The sequence below is a fragment of the Sebastes fasciatus genome, chromosome 8, assembly GCF_043250625.1.
Source record: "Sebastes fasciatus isolate fSebFas1 chromosome 8, fSebFas1.pri, whole genome shotgun sequence".
Taxonomy (NCBI): domain Eukaryota; kingdom Metazoa; phylum Chordata; class Actinopteri; order Perciformes; family Sebastidae; genus Sebastes; species Sebastes fasciatus.
The window spans coordinates 15780575-15799680 of NC_133802.1; the positions used below are offsets into that span (position 1 = coordinate 15780575).

The window sequence follows — 19106 nt, forward strand, 5'->3', positions numbered from 1 at the left end:
AAGGGAAAATTTGTCAATTTTCAACCTTATCTTTAGGGATGCACCGATATATTGGCCGAACATCGGTATCAGTGCGATATTGTTGACTGCCACCGGCCTATCAGCAAATAAGATGACATTCCCCGATGGCAGTAGCCCATGTTTATCTGTTGTGTTGGTCTTGGACAACAGTAACCAGCTGCTGGTTAAGAGAAGAAACCACTAGCTGGACACGACTCTGACGACGGGTGCCGTGCACATGTGTGGTTTGTTAAAAGTGAAAGAAAAAGTGTGGGAGTATTACACTGTCTCGGAGAAAGATAAGCAACAAGAACGTTAAGATAAACGAAAAATTAAGCAGTAAAACAATGGCTTACATGATTTATTCAAAACACTCACTGTAGTCTGGATGGGAACGAACCTCGTGTGTGCGTAATGTTTCACTATAGGCCTGTCAGTCCAACGAGGGGTGACACAGCACCCAGTACGGTACAGTGGGGACATCCACCATGCCGTGCAGCAGTCCGTCTCCCTTACCGGGATCCATCCAGGGTGAGCAGAGTGCAGCAGCACGTCGGGTCCGCAATAAAACAATATTTTTCATGTGAAAGAAGGCTACATTAAAAGTTGTTAAATGAATAAATTTGTATGATTGAATTTGTGCTCATTCAAAGATAGTGTAATGAAATGCTGAATGACTTCAAAACATTTTTTTTTATAATGAAGAGGTCTTTGTTTCCCTGGCACAAAAGGGAAATAAATAACAGCAAAAACAAAATAAACGAAAACATCGTTATCGGCTATCGCATCCCTACATAAAGCAGCAGTGGTTAGAAAAGGAGCAAATATGATTAAAAAAAAGTCATTTTTATAAAATGGTCACTATATCCTGACAGTATGAGACAGGTAATCTGAAAAAAATCATGTGCCTCTGTGTCCTCCGGTGTCCTCCGGTGTCCTCCGGTGTCCTCCGGTGTCCTCCGGTGCTCCTAATGGCATCTGCAAGATTTCACATACCGGAGGAAAACAACCAATCAGAGCCGAGCTGGAGTCTGCCGTCTCTGAGCAGTTGTCAATCACTCGTGAACTCTGATCAAACAGTCAAACTAGGCATCTCGTAGTGTACTGTTTAGCTGTAAAATTGTTGAGATCTCTTGAGGGAATACCAAGCACCGCCCACCAGCCGGAGCACAGCCAATAAGAACGCTCTCTCTGAAATGACTTGTGATTGGCCAAAGTCTTTCATCACGGGCTACATTTTTTCTAAAGCCTGAAAACAGAGCCATGAGGAGGTGCAGTAGTCTAGTTATCTCTCAGAACACTTGAATTACAATATGCTGAAAGGTTATTATAGAATTTTTGCCCAATGATGCCAAAAATATTCTGCCTACTGCAGGGTTAATCGAGAAAATAGCCAACAAATGAATCGACAATGAAAATAATCGTTAGTTGCAGCCCTACTTCAGTGGACTACATTTACCATTTACCTACATTCTGATTGGACATCCACATAAAAGGTGGAAAATGTTCCCTTTAAGTCAAAGCTCATTACATTGTGCATTGTTCTGTTTAGTTAAGACGATGCTGCATAGTCGTCAGTATGAGCCAGCATCTGTCCATTAAGTCTCTTTTTAATCCTTCTGTGCCTTCGGCATCTATGGCCCACATTAAAGTGTAGCTGCAATTGTGTTGCTGTGAACCACATTTTTATATTAATACGTCCAGAGAAATATCACGTAATTACAGTTCAAGATATCATGTCTATTATGCTGGTATATGTTCGGCGGCACAGTCTAAAGGGGTTTAGACCAATTTCCTCTGGTGATTGCTGCACCCACTGCACCACTTCTAATGCATTAATGTGGAGTAACAACACACTGAGACAATCTGCAAGACCATTTTCCCCACAGCATGAAAATTGTCTAATGAAAAGGCACTAAGATAATTATTACTTAGCCTTTTAATATACAATGGAGATATGTGATACTAAGGAGACCAAGAGAGGTGATAGAGAAAGAGAACATTATAGAGGGAAAGAAGGCAAAAGAATAATAATAAATCCAATAATTGTACAATAAGCATATCTGTTGCACATCGTCATTTCCAAGGCGAGCATTAGACATGTATCTGAGTGCCGCTCGCTGCTTCTCTCAAGGCCAGCCAGCTTAAATAATGATGATTCTGCCTGGGGGACTGCTTGCTAAAGGAATGTATTTTCTAATTAGATAAAGCCACTTTCCCAATTTGCTGGCTTCTTAACCATAAAGCATGGCAGTGAAAGAAGCCTCAGAGCCATCTTGAGATGCTGCCAATCCCCATCCCAGCACAGTCTAACACCCGACGCTCAAAATCACATCACCAGGGAGACAATAGATCTCGTTTTGTGCATTTCTCTGAGTGTACTGATATGAATTTTGTGTGCGGGTTCCAGAAACAATTGATGGTAAAACAATTTTCATCTGTAGCCAAAGCATTACAGATTGGTATTACTTAGCCATTACCTTACAGTACATGTGTTTCTGTTAATCACAGATAAACACACAGATTGTTCTTCGTTTAATAAACTACATTCAGTGAACCAACAATAGTTCAACATTGCAGACTAAGATGAGCTGAAACATCACAGTCGGATCCTCACCCCTGCTGCAGTCATTGATGCAGAATATGAATGCGTTTTGCTTTTGCTGACACTTGGCCCCTGCGGGCACGAGACTGACACTGCAGAAAGATCCCAGGTCATGGATCTTTGACCTCTAAGCAGCTCTGACTACCAATAGAAACACAGAAGAATTCACAGTGAAACAGAACAGACAATTAAAGCTGTTACTTTGGTAACAGCAACAAAATGAAAGCTCTGAGAAGTGTCAGAGTTCATACAATACTGTCTACAACTGCAGGGAAAATACCTGCATTGTCAATTGGATGGTTTAGGCGTACAAACTAGGGCTTTCACTCGATTAAAATATTTAATCGTGATTAATTGCATGATTGTCCATAGTTAATCGCAATCAATCATACATTTTTTACCTGTTCAAAATGTATCTTAAAGGGAGATCTGTCAAGTATTTAATACTCTTATCAACATGGGAGTGGGCAAATATGCTGCTTTATGCAAATGTATGTATATATTTATTATTGGGAATCAATTAACAACTCAAAACAATGACACATATTGTCCAGAAACCCTCACAGGTACTGCATTGAGCATAAAATAATATGCTCAAATCATAACATGGCAAACTCAAGCCCAACAGGCAACAACAGCTGTCAGTGTGTCAGTGTGCTGACTTGACTATGACTTGACCCAAACTGCATGTGATTATCATAAAGTGGGCATGTCTGTAAAGGGGAGACTCGTGGGTAACCATAGAACCCATTTTCATTCACATATCTTGAGGTCAGAGGTCAAGGGACACCTTTGAAAATGGCAATGCCAGATTATCCTTGACAAAATTGAGCGTAAATTTGGAGCGTTATTTAGCCTCCTCTGCGACAAGATACTATGACATGGTTGGTACCAATGGTTTTCTAGTTTTATATGATGCCAGTCAGTACATCTTCACTGTACCTTTAAAACTGACCCCGCTACAACCTCTGACATATCAAATGGCGGCCAGGATTTTTAAGAGGTTAATAAAAAATCACAAGTTGCGTTAATGCGTGAAAGAAAGAAATATATATATATATATATATATATATATATATATATATATATATATAATACACCCAAGCAAAGCAAAACATTTCCATCCTCAGTCCTCGTCTTCTTGCTGTTCAGAGCCGATCGGAGTTCTGAAATGAGAAACAACACGGGCACACACTTTTAATTAGGAGAGAGAAAGAGTTCACCTGTGGTGTATTTAATTCGGCGGCACAAGGGGAGAGAACATCTAAGCTGATAATCAAGATGCTACAATACTTCAGGCCTGCAGCCACCGGCACATCATCTAGACACAGCCTTCCTCTTTTGTCTGGTAAGATTAAATGGTACTTATGTGGATAGCGACCTTCAATTTCTCTTACCTTAAAGAGACATGATCAAAATCGGTAATGTGTCACTCAGGAGTAGAGAGGTTGTTAATCTCGTTGGAGGAGAGGGTTTTTCTTTTGTCTTAAGAGGTCTGGCTTAAAATAGCTTGTTATGGACCTTGCATTTGAAGTGCCTGATATTTCTCGACTTCGTTGCCAAAACAAAGTCCTTTTTTTTGATAGTTCATGATGATAAAATGAGCGAATGCGTCATAACGCGCATTAAATGTTTTTCAAATTCAAGCATGCCAAAAGCAGTGAGACTCACTTGCAGGGCTCCAAACCAGATGTCCCTCTGTGTCTGCAAAACAGTGCAGGAAACATAATTGCTGGTCCTCCATTGTATGGAAAAAATTTACCATACACTGACAAAAATGAAGGCTCTTCAGATGTGTGGAAGAAGAGTCATTTTGTTCTGCAAAATGTAAAAAAAAAAAGAAGTAACAATTGTTTGGAACATAATTGCTGCCTGGATTAGGAACCAGGAGGTGGTTAGTTTAGCTAGAGTAATTAGTAAAGACTAAGCACCTGAAGTTTCTCAACATCCTCCCGTATCCATTCTTCATATTTTCAAAATCTATCTATAATTTTGTCACTCTGATTGTCTGTACTGTAATTTTACTTTATTGGTCCATTCTGTACATTGACATCTATTGCATGTCTGTCCGTCCAGGGAAAGGATCCCTCGTCTGTTACTCCGTCATTTTCCCTGTTAAACTTTACGTGACTGAAGTCAAATAAAGCCACAAAACCTCCATAAAACCACAGTCCTTGTTTTTTTTATGGATTAAACAAAAAATATATAATGTGTTAATTACTGAGCTTTAAAGGTTCTGTTAGTCAAATTTTTCAACCTTTTGGACAGAGCCGGGTTAGCTGTCACCAGCTCCCAGTCTTTATGCTATGCTAAGCTCAACGTCTGCTGGCAGTAGCTTCATATTTAGTGTACAGACACAAGAGTGGTATCGATCTTCTCATCTAAGTCCAAAATGTTAATCATGCTTTAGTTACCAGGAGCGGATATTGTAGGAAAAACTCATTTTAAATACATTCAATACTAACGGGCCAATGGCCAACACAAATTTGTTTTAACGGCACTGACTTATAACTAACTAACTTCACTAACTTAACTAACGCATTAACGCAATCGATCTTTCGGAGGTTGTAGCGGGCTCAGTTTTAAAGCTAGAGTGAAGTTATCATATGGCATAGGCTTAGGAATCCATCGGTACCAACCATGTCATACCAGCTTGTTGCGAAGGAGGTTAAATAACGCTCCCAACTTGTGCTAAATTTTGGCGAGGAAAAACTGGCATGGCCATTTTCAAAGGTGTCCCTTGACCTCTGACCTCAAGATATGTGAATGAAAATGGGTTCACACGAGACTCCCCTTTACAGACATGCCCACTTTATGATAATCACATGCAGTTTGGGGCAAGTCATAGTCAAGTCAGCACACTGACACACTGACAGCTGTTGTTGCCTGTTGGGCTGCAGTTTGACATGTTATGATTTGAGCATATTTTTTTATGTTAAATGCAGCACCTGTGAGGGTTTCTGGACAATATCTGTCATTGTTTTCTGTTGTTTCCAGTAATAAATATATACACACATTTGCATAAAGAAAGCCTATTTACCCACTAATTTTCGATTAATCATGATTAACTATGGACAATCATGCGATTAATCCTGATTAAATATTTTAATCGATTGACAGCCCTAATATAAACACTTGGCAAAGTACTCAAAAACGCCTCTGTGGTAGTTCACACTACAGTAGGTGTCTCCAGGACCACATTTTGCCGTGATGACACACACACACAGACTCACCAGGTAAAAACGATACCAGCCACATGCTAGTTATGAAAATACTCTAATCTAGTAGACAGACAAGCGCGTGTTCACATGCAAACCGCTGATTATATTTTCTTTTCTGTGGATAAATGATCTTGTCTCCATTTTCAGGTTCCGAAATGAAAGAGTTTTCATGTTGTGACGTCAATTGAAATATGGCCTATATTTTTATTTTATTTTGAGAAGCATATGTGGCTCTCTTTTATTTAAAAATATATGAAACACAGGAGTGTTAGAAATCTTTTGTGACCCCATCTGTAACCCCTCCAGGGGCCTGACTCCAAAGTTGAGAAACTCTGCTCCACTGAGTTTCCAGCCAAACTGTGAGCCATGTGTATTGTTACATTCATAGTCAGCACTCTGATGTTTGGGCCAAAATAACAGATGACCATGTTGACGAGGCTGGAGCTGTCACAATTCCCGTTCACCTCTGTGACTGTTGGCACGGCGAACCACACTTCTCAATCTGCCTCTCCTGCAGCGACTCAAATTAACAGTTGGACTTGCACATAATTATAAGTTATTACAGAAATATTTCCATTCTGCTGTATAGTAAATAGTGGGTGCTAATAAAAAAAGAGCTGATCCCATAAAGCGTCATCAGGGATTCTAATGAGTTGGATAGCAGCCAAGGATATTTCCCCCCATTTGACGCTGTTTCAGCAGGAGCTTTTTAATGAGTGTCATAATTATGCACCCCAAACATAATCTTAAAATGAAATACAGAAGTGGGGAGGGGGGGTCGTCCTCTTCCTCAGCAGCTGCTGCAAGGCTGAATGTGAAATTCCAGATCATAATGTTATGAAAATGTATTTTCTTTGGGGAAACACTCATTTCACTCTGTCTAGCAATGATTTAAAATGCAGGACTAATAGCTCTCATTCATTAATATCATATTATGACACAGTGAGAGACGATAACAAAATCAAACTTGGATCTCTCATTAATATATATGAATAGATTGGCTTGTTATGCATAAACCATGAATTAGCTAATTAAGAAAATTACATTAGAGGTTGAAAAGTGAAACCGGCACCTGTGCATGTGCTCCACTGCAGTTAAACCCACAAAAAACGGCCGATTAATCTGGATGATGGATGGAGACTGAAAACACCATCACCACAGAGACTAAAGCTTGTTCCTCTTACTCCCTCCTGACTTCTTCTTCTTCTTCTTCTTTCCTCAATTATTTAGGCTGCTCACAGAGCTGTGTAACCATGCCATGTTTTATCAATTTGTAGATTAGATAGCTCTGATTTAACCAAAACTATTAATTTAACAAACAACCTTCATGCAGTTTGAATTGTCTATACTCTCCTACTCTGACAGGCAGTAAGCTTTGTGGGACTGTCAGTTATTAGTTTTGCAGATTGGGTCCAAAACACAGGACTTTCACCCAGGCAGGCTGTTCGCATACAATGTCCGTAGGTATGCCTGAGTATAAGTAATAAGTAAATAAGTAATGCGCTGTAATTCTTATATATCTCAGGAAATCAATTTGTATGTAATCCACGAATTTGTGAACCCGGAAGTAGAAAGAGCTACAAAAAAGACCAAACTTTCGCCCAGGAGACCGGTGTTCGTACCCCGTGTGAAACCAGAAGTCAACGTTGATTTATTTGTCACGTAACTTCTGTACATAATTTATGCAACTTCCGGAGTTATTTTAACCCAAACCCTGATCTTTTCCTAAACCTAACTAAGTAGTTTTGTTGTTTAAACCTAACCAAGTTGTTTCCTGTGAAGACGACATTTTATTTTGAAAAGACTGTATGAATGTAACGAGCGGAAATTGTCACGTAAAATTGATACGTGCGTCGCGTGTTGCTGGACATTTGACAGGAAAACGCATGAAAATTGAGGAATAACTTTGTATGAGACTACGTTGAGTGTGAAACCAGAAGTCAACGTTGACTTATTTGTTACGTAACACCACTACCGTATGTATTTTAACCCGAACCACAACCTTTTCCTTAAACTAACCAAGTCGTTTTGTTGCCTAGCAGGTTTTGCACTACATGGGCTTGCACAGGTGCATTGATCACTTGTGTTGCTTGACATTCGTTGGAAAACACACGAAAAATAATGCGTCAAATTGTTACTACATCTAATGTCGTTAGTAGTGATTAACCCACAGAGAATTATTACCTGACTCTGCAGTTCCCTTCAACTCTACAAAGCTTTTTAGCATCTTTCAGCTCATTGTTTTGGTTTTCTGGTCCGCAACTTTACTGATGTGGTTTAGTTTCACTGCTCTCATCGCGTCTCTTCGAGTCGCAGCAGGCAGCTGTTTTTAGTGAAAAAGCTCTGATAAACCCACTTTATACTACTTGCCCAGCAACAAACAGATAGCGACAAGCTGTAAACATAATGAGGGATGTAAGCAGCTGAAGAGACAGATATTTGCCCCGAAATGTCAAACCTGTCTTTGCAGGTTTAACATTTGAAGCCAAGTTTTCAGTGGCTTTAAAATTATAACTTAATGGAAAAAATATTTTTGGACTTTTCCCCATGTTATGGTAAGTTGTCATCTTCAGAAAAGCAGTCAGAATATAAAATGTTGGGTCTGAAAACTTGATTTAAAATATTTTAATTTTTTTCTCTTCTTTTAAATATTGATGCGTAAATAAGCATCAATCAAAGTTTGCAAGATAAAAAAAACGTCTATAACTTATTAAGAGTTTAAACTTAAAATTCAGCTCATCTTCAGGACTGTGGTTTGATCAGATTTGACTGACAGTAGCCTGACAACATAAACAAACAGCTTGAAATGTTGCTAAACTCTAATTGGTGAAGAGATTGTGTATTCCTGTATTGCTCCATCACTCATAGTATGATTAATGAATGTAAAAATATGTGGGGGGGGGAGGGAGGCACTGTCTGGAGTACATGCACACACATAAAAACACACAACCCCTTCTCATTTGTGAAATACTGCCGCTTTGTATCCGATAGAGCTAAAGGGGGATTTGTGCCCATCGATGTATAGTGCTTGTGCCTCGGTTTTAGACGCCGAGGGGCGTGACAAAACGGCGGTACTTGACAACCTGAACGGGCTGCACACCCTGCGCGCTGTTGTTGGCTGAGGGTTACACCCACTTGTGGGGCCGAATGATTTGACTTTTATGGACCTTTTTTTATAAATAAATTAGCCCCCCAGGTTCCTCCTTAAAATTCCAGGATTTTTTGCCAAATATTCAAATCCATGATGTCCAATAGCACCATCTTGAAAAATTTAACTTTTGAACAAGAGCACCTAGAATCATGAATGAAGTAGACCCTGAGAATTCCTATTCACACATTAGTTTGACGTCATTTTGACCCAGAAATCCAAGATGTTCTGGTCCTACTCTAAAAATAATAAGAAAAGAGGAAATACAGGCAGAGGGCTGCAGGGTATCTGCAGATACAGACACCACCACACACTTCTAGTGGGTCATAATGATGATTGAGAGGTAATACTTTTGCCTCAGTCTATACAGTGTTTTTTAGATACTACTTGCATTTTATACCTTTAACTTTTCAGCCACTTTGAATCTGACAAACTTCAGTAATGCGATTCAGACAGAAGAACTTTGATGAAAGCTCATTGGTAATTCCTGTAAGATAGGTAAAACCAATCCATCCTGTACAGTCTGAGTCTCTCCTCAAAATGTTTTTATTCATCTTTGCCAGAGGGAGAATAGTTCCACTTAGTTACGTTGCAGAAATAGACTTGCAATTGCTCCATCACTATGTATTCCACAAGTAATTTAAAGTAATTCATTGCAACTGGTATACAGAGTCGACATAATTAGATATGAGTGTTGTTCTTCTTATAATTGGACATTGTTAAGTGAAAAACAAACACAAGGAGGAGTTACAGACTTTTGACTTGATATTCTGTAGAGTGGTATATATTTTATATGCTTGCTAATTTATTCGACTTCAGTGGGGGGTACCGAGCCCGGTGATATCTCAGTCTCTTTCAAGCACTTGAAGTTCCAAATTACATTTCTCACCTCTTCCTGTGAAGAGGTGTTGTTAGCGGTAGAGAGGAGACCAGGGTGTCAGTTATGCCTGCAGTGAGGAGGTGTGTGCAGCATTTATGGAAATAAGAGTTATTAATAAAACTTCTCAAAGATAATGAAGGACATCAGTGTTTGGTGATGGCTTGTATGTGTGTTGATCCAACAGCAAGCCATGCTAGTAGTAGCTCCTGTGAGGCTCTACCAAGCCCCCAGGAGGAGCGCCAGTCGTTGATACCAATTTTGAGAATTGCGAAAAGCGAAAAGCGGCCAAACGGCGGTAATACAACTTCTGTGTCCGTCACGTGATGCCATTGGGCCCAAAATACTTTTTCCCATAGACTTAAATTGGGAAAGAGACGTCTGTAACTCAGCGGATAATTCTTTTTGAGGTAGTATGAACACTTGAATAGCCCTTATTTAATTCATTAGGTCCTAAAAGTTGTAAAATGCACTAAGGGCTGGGAGGCGGAGTTAAAGGAAACGCTACTGCGCCTGCTCTATTGGCCAAATGGATGCAGCAGATCGCCGGAAGATCCGGGTACTTTTCCACTCAGAAGTCAAACCATTTTGGCTTCGCCACTGAGCAACTTTCATAGGAATGAACGGGGCCCTGCCTCCAACGCTGTATCCAGTTCTCTTAATACATCCATGGGCTGTATACAATTTCATGGCAATCCACCCAATACATCGTCATCCAGAGTGGGCTCTCATGACCACGCCCCCTTTTGGGGGAAAACAATCCTGTGTCCCTCATAGATGGTAACAGAGTAAACAGAAGAAGTTGAAACATGTCTCCAAACTTCTACTTTAAACAAAACCGGTAATAGTAATAATGCTATGCCGAAGAGTTGCTGACTGCTGATTTGTTCCCCTGCCATGTTCCAAAAAATATATAATACAGAGGCTTTATGGCTCCAAGCTATAGACCAATCGCTAAATGATGACAGTGACTAGTATGGCTAGCTAACGTTGCCTTGAGTGGGAGGCTGCTGCAGTTATATAGTTATTCATTAACGTTATAGCAGCATCAGATTGTCGTCTACAACTAAATCTCAGCCTATAGATCAAACACTTAGCCTCACGTGATTCAGTCAAATATGTTTAGATGTCTAGATGGATAAGCGATGTCCAGGCAATGTTCAGGCAAGATCGCAAAATAATTATTAGATGGGTGTATAAAACAAACGTTTGTTTAACAAGAGATGAATGCATACAAACTTATCAAAATTACAATCGCAACATTCATCAAATTGCGTTGACATCGAAGGGATCTTCGGTTTTCTATCCCTCAATCTTTTTGCGTAGTACCCATATGTGCCGGTCTGAGACCAACATAACCATCCTTAGAGCCGTGTCGCGAGCATGGTTAAAAGTACAGTGATGTAAAGTGATGCAAAGAGATGATAAAAGGATAGAGTAGCCTTTGACTATTTGCGCTATGCATGTGCCAGGTGTAATCACAACTCCTAGAGGAAGGGCTTTTAGGTCTGAAAAAATTTGCAACCACTTAGTAAGTGGATTAGAGGGTTGGAGGGTCAGTTCTCAATTTGGTAGTTGTTTCTAAACATTAATTAAACATCGCCGCTGATGAGAACAAACGAGTATAATACCACACAATCTGTTAGTGAAGGGCAAGATGAGATACTTAAAAAGTGAAGCACAACTGATTAGCGGTAGGGAAAAAAGTGTAACAGAAAGGTTCTTGCTGGTGTAGAGAGCAGACTTCATTTACTGGGGGTCTTAGTCTGACCTTGTGCCAGGAAATTCATGTTTTGTAAGCAACATAATAAATATTTTCTTCTGGTTCTTTCATAATTCAGGTAGTAGTATGGTAAGATGTGCATTATTTGTATTGTGTCTGGTATTTTAACTGTTAAACATACAAGGACATCCACAAGGAAATAAACCAAGCATTTGGATATATTTGTATTTTATTTGGATACTTTCAGGTCAAAGGTTTCATCCAGGTTATATGAATCTTCTCCAAGTCTTACTTATTCTGATTTCTAGCTGTAACACTTGCCATTGAGAGTCAGTTGGCGTTATTTTAGGATGGCACACATAAATAAACCAAGCTCTTCAGCCTGAAAATCTCACATTTCCATATTCATGATAAAGTAGTAAACATAGGTTGTTTACATCAGCGTATCTATTCCTAAAAACACATGTAAATAAACTGAAATTCTTTTTCTAATTCTAAGTATTTATGGCAGCAGTTCTACCTTAAAGTAACACAGGTGCATGTGTATCTCCGTCTGTGTACTTGTTTGTGTGCAGCCTGGGTTAAAGGTACACAGAGTGTCAACTGCAATTGTAATAATTTATGTGTTGAGCAAAAACAGGCAGTTTCAAAAATCGTAATGTTTAATTCATTACCTAAACTGCTGATGGGTGATATGTACTTGTCAGCGTTATATCAAAACTTTGGAACTTCTCTTATGCGTGATGCTTCTAATAAGCTCTGCGAGAGGGAGAGAGAGAGAGAGAGAGAGTCGAGAGGACTGTATCATTATTCCACAAGTTGAGTGGCTGTTGAGATGTGCATCGTGAAGTGGAGCTCTGTAGGCTGAGGGTTTATGATAAAAGGATAAAAGGAAGTTTTGTAAAGATTCTCCAACTTTTTAGGACTGTCTGGGAACATTTATATCTCTGTGAATCTGATAAATCTTCAGGAACAAAAAGGTATAATAGTTATCACTAAATACGAATGTCAGATACAGGAACAGAACAATGCGGGGCCTCAGTGCGTTTGTGTGTGTGCAAGGCAGGAAAAAACCCCTCATCCAACACTTTGCCTGGTGTGGGTGTAAAAAATGTCATTATCTCTGTGGTAAGTGGCATACATTAACATTTCCTGTATACAAAGAGCCACTTGTGAATAATGTTAGCTCACGATATGTAGTGTGAGACCAGAAATGAAATGCTGGAACCCTGATACATCTACATGCATTTGTCTCTTCTGATTTTTATCACTGTAGTGGAGGGATGTCCCTTTTGTCACGTTTTTCTGTCACCAATTCGAGTCCTTTAATATAGGATTTAGCCAATACCGATAAATTAAAATATGCCCGGATTGGCCCTGCTACGACCCTTTAGGATTGGCTCGGGACATCCCTAGTGTCATTAGAGATGGGACCGATATGATCCAATATCGGTACTGGGTTCTGATACTGACGTAATTCACGTATTGGATATCGGACTGAGGTTATGATCCATGTACCGATCCATTTAAATGAGAGCTGTCAATCGATTAAATTGTTTAATCACAATTCATTAATTAAGAAGACATTTTTAGGCGACCGAAAAGGTTCAAATTAACTTTCATGAACTGAAAACACACTGTGAAAGGGTTATAGTTGTAAGATCAATACACGGACAAGTCCCAGACCGGATAACGCTGTGGTAGCGACCTGTCAATCACAAGGTAGCCACTTCCTGAAGCATCCCCTGCTTTATAGTCTATTTGACTCTAAATAGGACCATCATTTACTAAATGAACATCATGCTGTATTGAAGAAGACTTGAAGCTAGCGATTGAGACCATAAACCCGTCTTTACAATGTTTACTGAGGTAATAAATCAAGTGAGAAGTAGGCTCATTTTCTCATAGACTTCTATACAATCAGACTTCTTTTCGCAACCAGTGGAGGCGCCCCCTGCTGGCTATTAGAGAGAATGCAGGTTTAAGGCACTCAACTATTGGCTTTGCTTTTCAGACCCGGAAGTTACTGAACAGACCTCTGGCCTCGCCTTTTATTACTTGATCAAAATGAATGTGTGTACATAATAACATCTGGTCACACCGCAAACTATTTTGCAACAAAGCAGATTGAAGAAGCAGTTACACATTGTTGTTTTTAACTTATTTGTTAGTGTAGATGTTTATTTCTCTACACAGTTCTTGCAATTTTATTTCAAATATTCACTCAGAAAACCTTATGAAGGAGTTGTCAATTAGCCATTGCGCTTCTCTTTGAAATTGTCTAATTACTTTTGAACTCATTTATAGATATCTACTAGTAGTTGGTAATTGCTTTGCACTTGATTTGTTCAAGTTTTTCAAAACATTAAAGGAGTTGCCATAGCAATCTGCACTCCTACACATTACATGTTGTATGTGAAGCCTACTTAACGTACAGTTCAAATAAATTGCTTTGGAATACATTTAAATGTAATGCAAAATTATAATGCAATGCCAGATTTTATGCAAAAAGAGCTCTGATAATGGAATTATATCGGTATCGGCAGATATCCAAATTTAGGTATCGGAATCGGATTAGAACTGAAAAAAGCGGATCGGTGCATCTCCAATTGTCATGTCCCCTTCTCTGGTTTAGATAATATCAAATGCTCCCCACTGTCTGAACACTTTATGTAATTCTCTTGATAAATTATTTCAAACAAATCCAATAAAATGATCAATGTGATGTTCCCTGCTGGTTTCTATAATTGAGTCCTGTATAAAAGAAAACACATTATTTCTTTGGGATTAACCATGTATTTCTGACGTGTACTTATACTTGTAGCTTTGGAACAAATCAAAAGTGAAATGGGAAGACCAATTGCATTTTCAGCGATGCCAAGAAAGTTAAAAGCAAAGGTATGACTTGGGAAGAAAAAGCTAATTTGCCATCTATATTTGTCTTTGCTTCCAAATCAGAGTTGCTGTAAAAGATGCGGGGAATGCCAGCGCAGCATTTGATACAACACTTTAATCAACCCAGCTTGAAAAGGCCTCGTCTTAACAGAATAAAACCTATATCTTATTCAGGCAAACCCCCTCTAGCTTCACTGCCTATCTTTGTCTGCCGTAGAGAACAGCCGGATAAGTTCTGTCTGTGACACAAGATGTCTGGGAGGAAAATTTAATTACTTTTCCTTATTAGATGCACAATTTTATTCAGCAACACTTTGTAGCCCTTTTGGGAAAGCTTCTTTCTCCCCAAAGCTCTCTCTCTCTCTCTCACTCGCTTCCTCTGTGTCTTGTTTTTTCTCTTTCTGTTCCTCTCTTATCACACAGAGGTCTTTTGCACACAGCAGGACTGTGAATCATCTGAGATCCGCCAGTGTTTTCCTCTTCCTTCTCCTTCTTCTGTCCTAGCCCCAGGCATGAGCTCTATCATGGATGATTTAAAGCCACATCTTTCTCCCGGTGTTTTAATTGTTAAAGTCTCCCGGTCCTCATCCCTGTCCACATCCATCAGTGTGCTGCAGCTCATTTCACAGCCAGCTCTCCTTCTCAACTCTCCGATCCATACAGCTGGTTGCAATACTAACCTAAAAACACATCGGTCACCTCAGACGCGAGTGTGAAACTTCTTGGAGTTGCATGAAGGAAGGGGAGGTTTAAACAAAAGAGCAGTAATAAACCCAAACTTTTCTACTTCCTCTCTACGTCGTCTTTCCTCCTCCACCTCGAGACCTTCTGTCTCATCCACAGGTCGCTGTGGTACACCTGTCCACGCGCCGTGGTAAGTGGCTGAGACCCGCTCTTCCTGCCATGCTGCTCTACAGCGCTGACCTTCAGGCTGACAGGAAGGATGACAGGACGGGGCTGTTTTGGGCTGACCCCTGACCAGTGCTCGGCTCTGTAACGGCAGGGCACTCGCTGCCACCAGAGCCAATTAAGGGCCAGGCATGCGGCTGCACACCACAGACCAGAACCTTCCACAGGGCGAGCTGCTGCCCCCTAATCTCTTAATACCTCGGCTGCACCTGCAAGGTGACCCGATGCCACCACAAGACGAAATGCACTTACTGTACTCTCACTATAGGGAAAGGGAAACCATGTACTGCAGTCACAGGAAGTGCTGTGGAGGCACTTTTGTACATATGGAAAAAGATGAGATTGCACCGGTGAATCCACTTACTGTACATCCAGTATGCAGTACCTGGACAGATGACACCATGTTTGTGAAACTACACTCGCACACAGTCTTGAGACGTCTCCGAGATGACACGTCTGAGGTTGAAATGGTCTCAAGTTACAAGAGAAAAACTTTTCAGAGTGATAAATCTGCCCGAGTACTTGGCACCGTCAGGGTCTCTTGACATTGACATTTTGATGAAAGTTGCTCTGTCGGAGAATAAATCTGACTCATAAGACCAGAGTGCCTCATATATTTACAGGCTTTTGTCACAGATCATTGACCGTTGACGGCAAACACAATAAAATGAATCCGTCAGAATATTTCTCATTTCCCTCTAAATCATTCTGTTTTCCACGCATCTGCCTGAATGATAACTGCAGCAGATGTGTCGGTATGAGGGAGCTTCTCCACTCCAGTGGTCCGCTATAGACGAAAATGGATGACTATTATCAAGCGAAACCTCAGAGGTGGTAACTACGCGAACACACCATATGCATCCCATCTTGATTTGAGCTAAAGGATTCACTTTGAAGATACCCAGAGAGGCCTATTTGTATTTCTTATTTTCACACACACTCACCGGAGATGCAAGCCATCCAGAAGAGCAATATGTGCTTTGTAAATGTATCACTTTTTGACAACAGATAGGAGGCTGAAGGCTTTTTGCACTCAGAAGAATAAACTGAAGCCGATAAACAAATCAAGCTCAGCCCTTATGACAGCCTGAAAAGCAATTTCTATTCCTGATATCACAAAATCAAAACATCCAGTGCACTTTAAGGGGGTCCTTGTAAACTCACAAAGTGAAAATATGTCACATCACAAACTGCACTGTACAGGTAGAGCAGGCCGAGACCTGTACATGTAGCTTTCTGTGAAATAAAGCTTCAACATGATGCATTTAATCTAGGATAGGGGAGGGAATTTTAGATTTAGCATCAATAAAACGCCTAATTTAGCATTTTTCTAATTTGCTGTTTTTTTTTTTTTACAATGATAATTATCATTCAATATTAAATATTCAGTCTGAATCTCCTGCGGTTTATTATACCCCCTCTCTGTGATTAATTCCATGAATACATTTGTTTACAAACTCTCAGGATACCAAACACAAGAAATAAAAGGAACATTAGAGAGACATTTGGATATAAATGAGTACCTTTTCCCCAAACAGTGCCTCAAAATTAATGTTAATTACCTAATAGATTTCAGGGAAAAAAAACAAGGAGCAGCATTAAAACCATCTCTAATGTTTCAAAAGTAAGAAGTAATTATAAAGGTTAAAACATTCATGCTTTTTATGGAGTGCTTATTTGCATGTTTTTCAAAGACTCCATCCAACAGTACTGGCTTTAGTGAAATACAGCAGAATTGTGTTTGTTAGCCAGGCTCTGAAAGATTTTGTACTGCTTGAAGGTTTTGGTTTAACACTTTTTTTTCTGGTGTTCAGCTCTTCTGCCCAGTACGCACCCCCAACAACCAAGTGATGATGAATAATATATTCATCAGCCCATTAAGGGCTCCTGACAATGCATTAATAGAAGCTGATAAACCCCTCTTAATTCCACTTTTTTTTTCTTTCATGGCTGATGAAATCATGCCACTTGCTCATGGTAATTAATTACTGATATCTGGCAGATTGTAAGTGATGTCTATGCCAAGGAGTTTCTCCAGTTTCTGTCATCTCATCTGCCCATTGGCTTCTTACTCCTGTTTAGTTTTAAATTTAAAATCCAACTGTGAAGAAAGAAAAGCAGTGAGTTGTTGAGATTTAAGTGGGCGCGTTTATAGGGTATGGCTCTCATTACGGCACGGCACAAATACTTTTAATTCTTTATTATATTTCATTTACAACATTCTGACATAATGAAGTTATAAATACTCCATGGCAAAAAGTTGTACCTGTACATTTTCTCACTTGGGCATCAACTGGCTACAGCAGGCGTTACTACGTCAGATAAGCCTCAGTCTGAGGTCGGTTAATCGAAGAGTTTAAAGGAAATTCACTTACTTTTTATGAGTTATATGAGAAAGTTTGATACCACTGTGATGTCTGTACAGTAAATATAAAGCTGCAGCCGGTTGGCTTAGCTTAGCATAAAAACTGGAAGTAGAGGGAAACTGCTAGCCAGTCAGCTGTCCCTGTTTCCAGCCTTTATGCTAAGATAATCTAACCAGCTGCTGGCTGTATTTACCATACAGCTCTGAGCAATATGTTATAGATCTCCCTATATAACTTCGGCAAGAAAGCGACCGAGAGCATTATTCCAAAATTACGCACTGTTCCTTTAAAGAGCCCTCCAGGTTGCCTGCATCCTCTCCACTGTTCCCTTCTCTTAAGTCTGTGACTAATTCTTTCAGCACTGCCAGATGGATCCTGCAACTTACACTAACAAAGCATGTATACTCTGTAACAAATGTTCACTTTAGATATGCCAAGGGAGTCGTTTTGTGGAAATTAAATTAGGAGCCAAAATTAATATTGACTCGATTTGCATACAGATATTACAACCCAATATTCTTGTTCCATTTGGTTGGAAAAACAAAAGTGAAGTTGTAAATCTCCCTCCAAGAAATACCTGTAGAGGATTTCTGTTTCCTGATATGGAAAAAATGGAAAAGGTGAGTTTACACCGGAGGCCACATCGTGTCAGGATATTTGGGGGGGAAAAGTGACATCAATATGGAAACAATTAGCGGTGTGAATGCCAATTAAAGGTAACTGCACAGGGATCCATGTCGGTACTGGTGTGCTCTCATTTTCGGGATCATTGTCTAGGTTTTCTAAGAGCCAGGGGCCCTGCCGTCGACATGCTGACGTCTCGGGCCAATATGTGCTGAGTAAAACCTCTGATTGCCTGCATGTGATGAGTTTGGGGCTTTAGGGTTGATATTGTGAGACTTCAGGGCTGAGCTCGGTGTTTTTGAAACCTGAGTCGGTGAACTGAAGGTCTCATGAAACCACGGTTTTGTTAGTGCCTGCTTCTTTCTTGTGCTGAGAGATGTGACTGCACTATTGTCATGCTAACAGACTGGGGAGCGACTCGGGAGGAAGCGTGTTCCAGGTTTTGAGGCTAGATAATGTGAGTGCAGTTGGCAGGGCGGAGAGAAGAGTTTGATTTTCATCCTTACCCTCTGTAAGCCACAGAGCATGCGGTTCAGCCTGAGTTAATGGCAAGACACAGAGCAACAGACGGTAAGGGAGGCTAGTCACAGAGCGCAAAGGAAAGCCCAAACTCGAGTGAGGAGCATGTCTCACAGAACAAAGTTAGAGGGTAAGATCTCTACAATCTGCTGCATGGGCTGATGCCATGCTGTTGGTGATTGATTTCAAGATAGTGAGAGCTATAGTTGCTTAAAGTCT

At 40.1% G+C, this 19106-nt stretch overlaps 1 long non-coding RNA gene across 1 annotated transcript in view; it reads left to right on the forward strand.

The window, feature by feature from the left end:
- LOC141772075 (uncharacterized) overlaps positions 1 to 19106 on the forward strand; it is an 84748-nt gene that overhangs the window by 42226 nt on the left and 23416 nt on the right. The window lies entirely within an intron of this gene.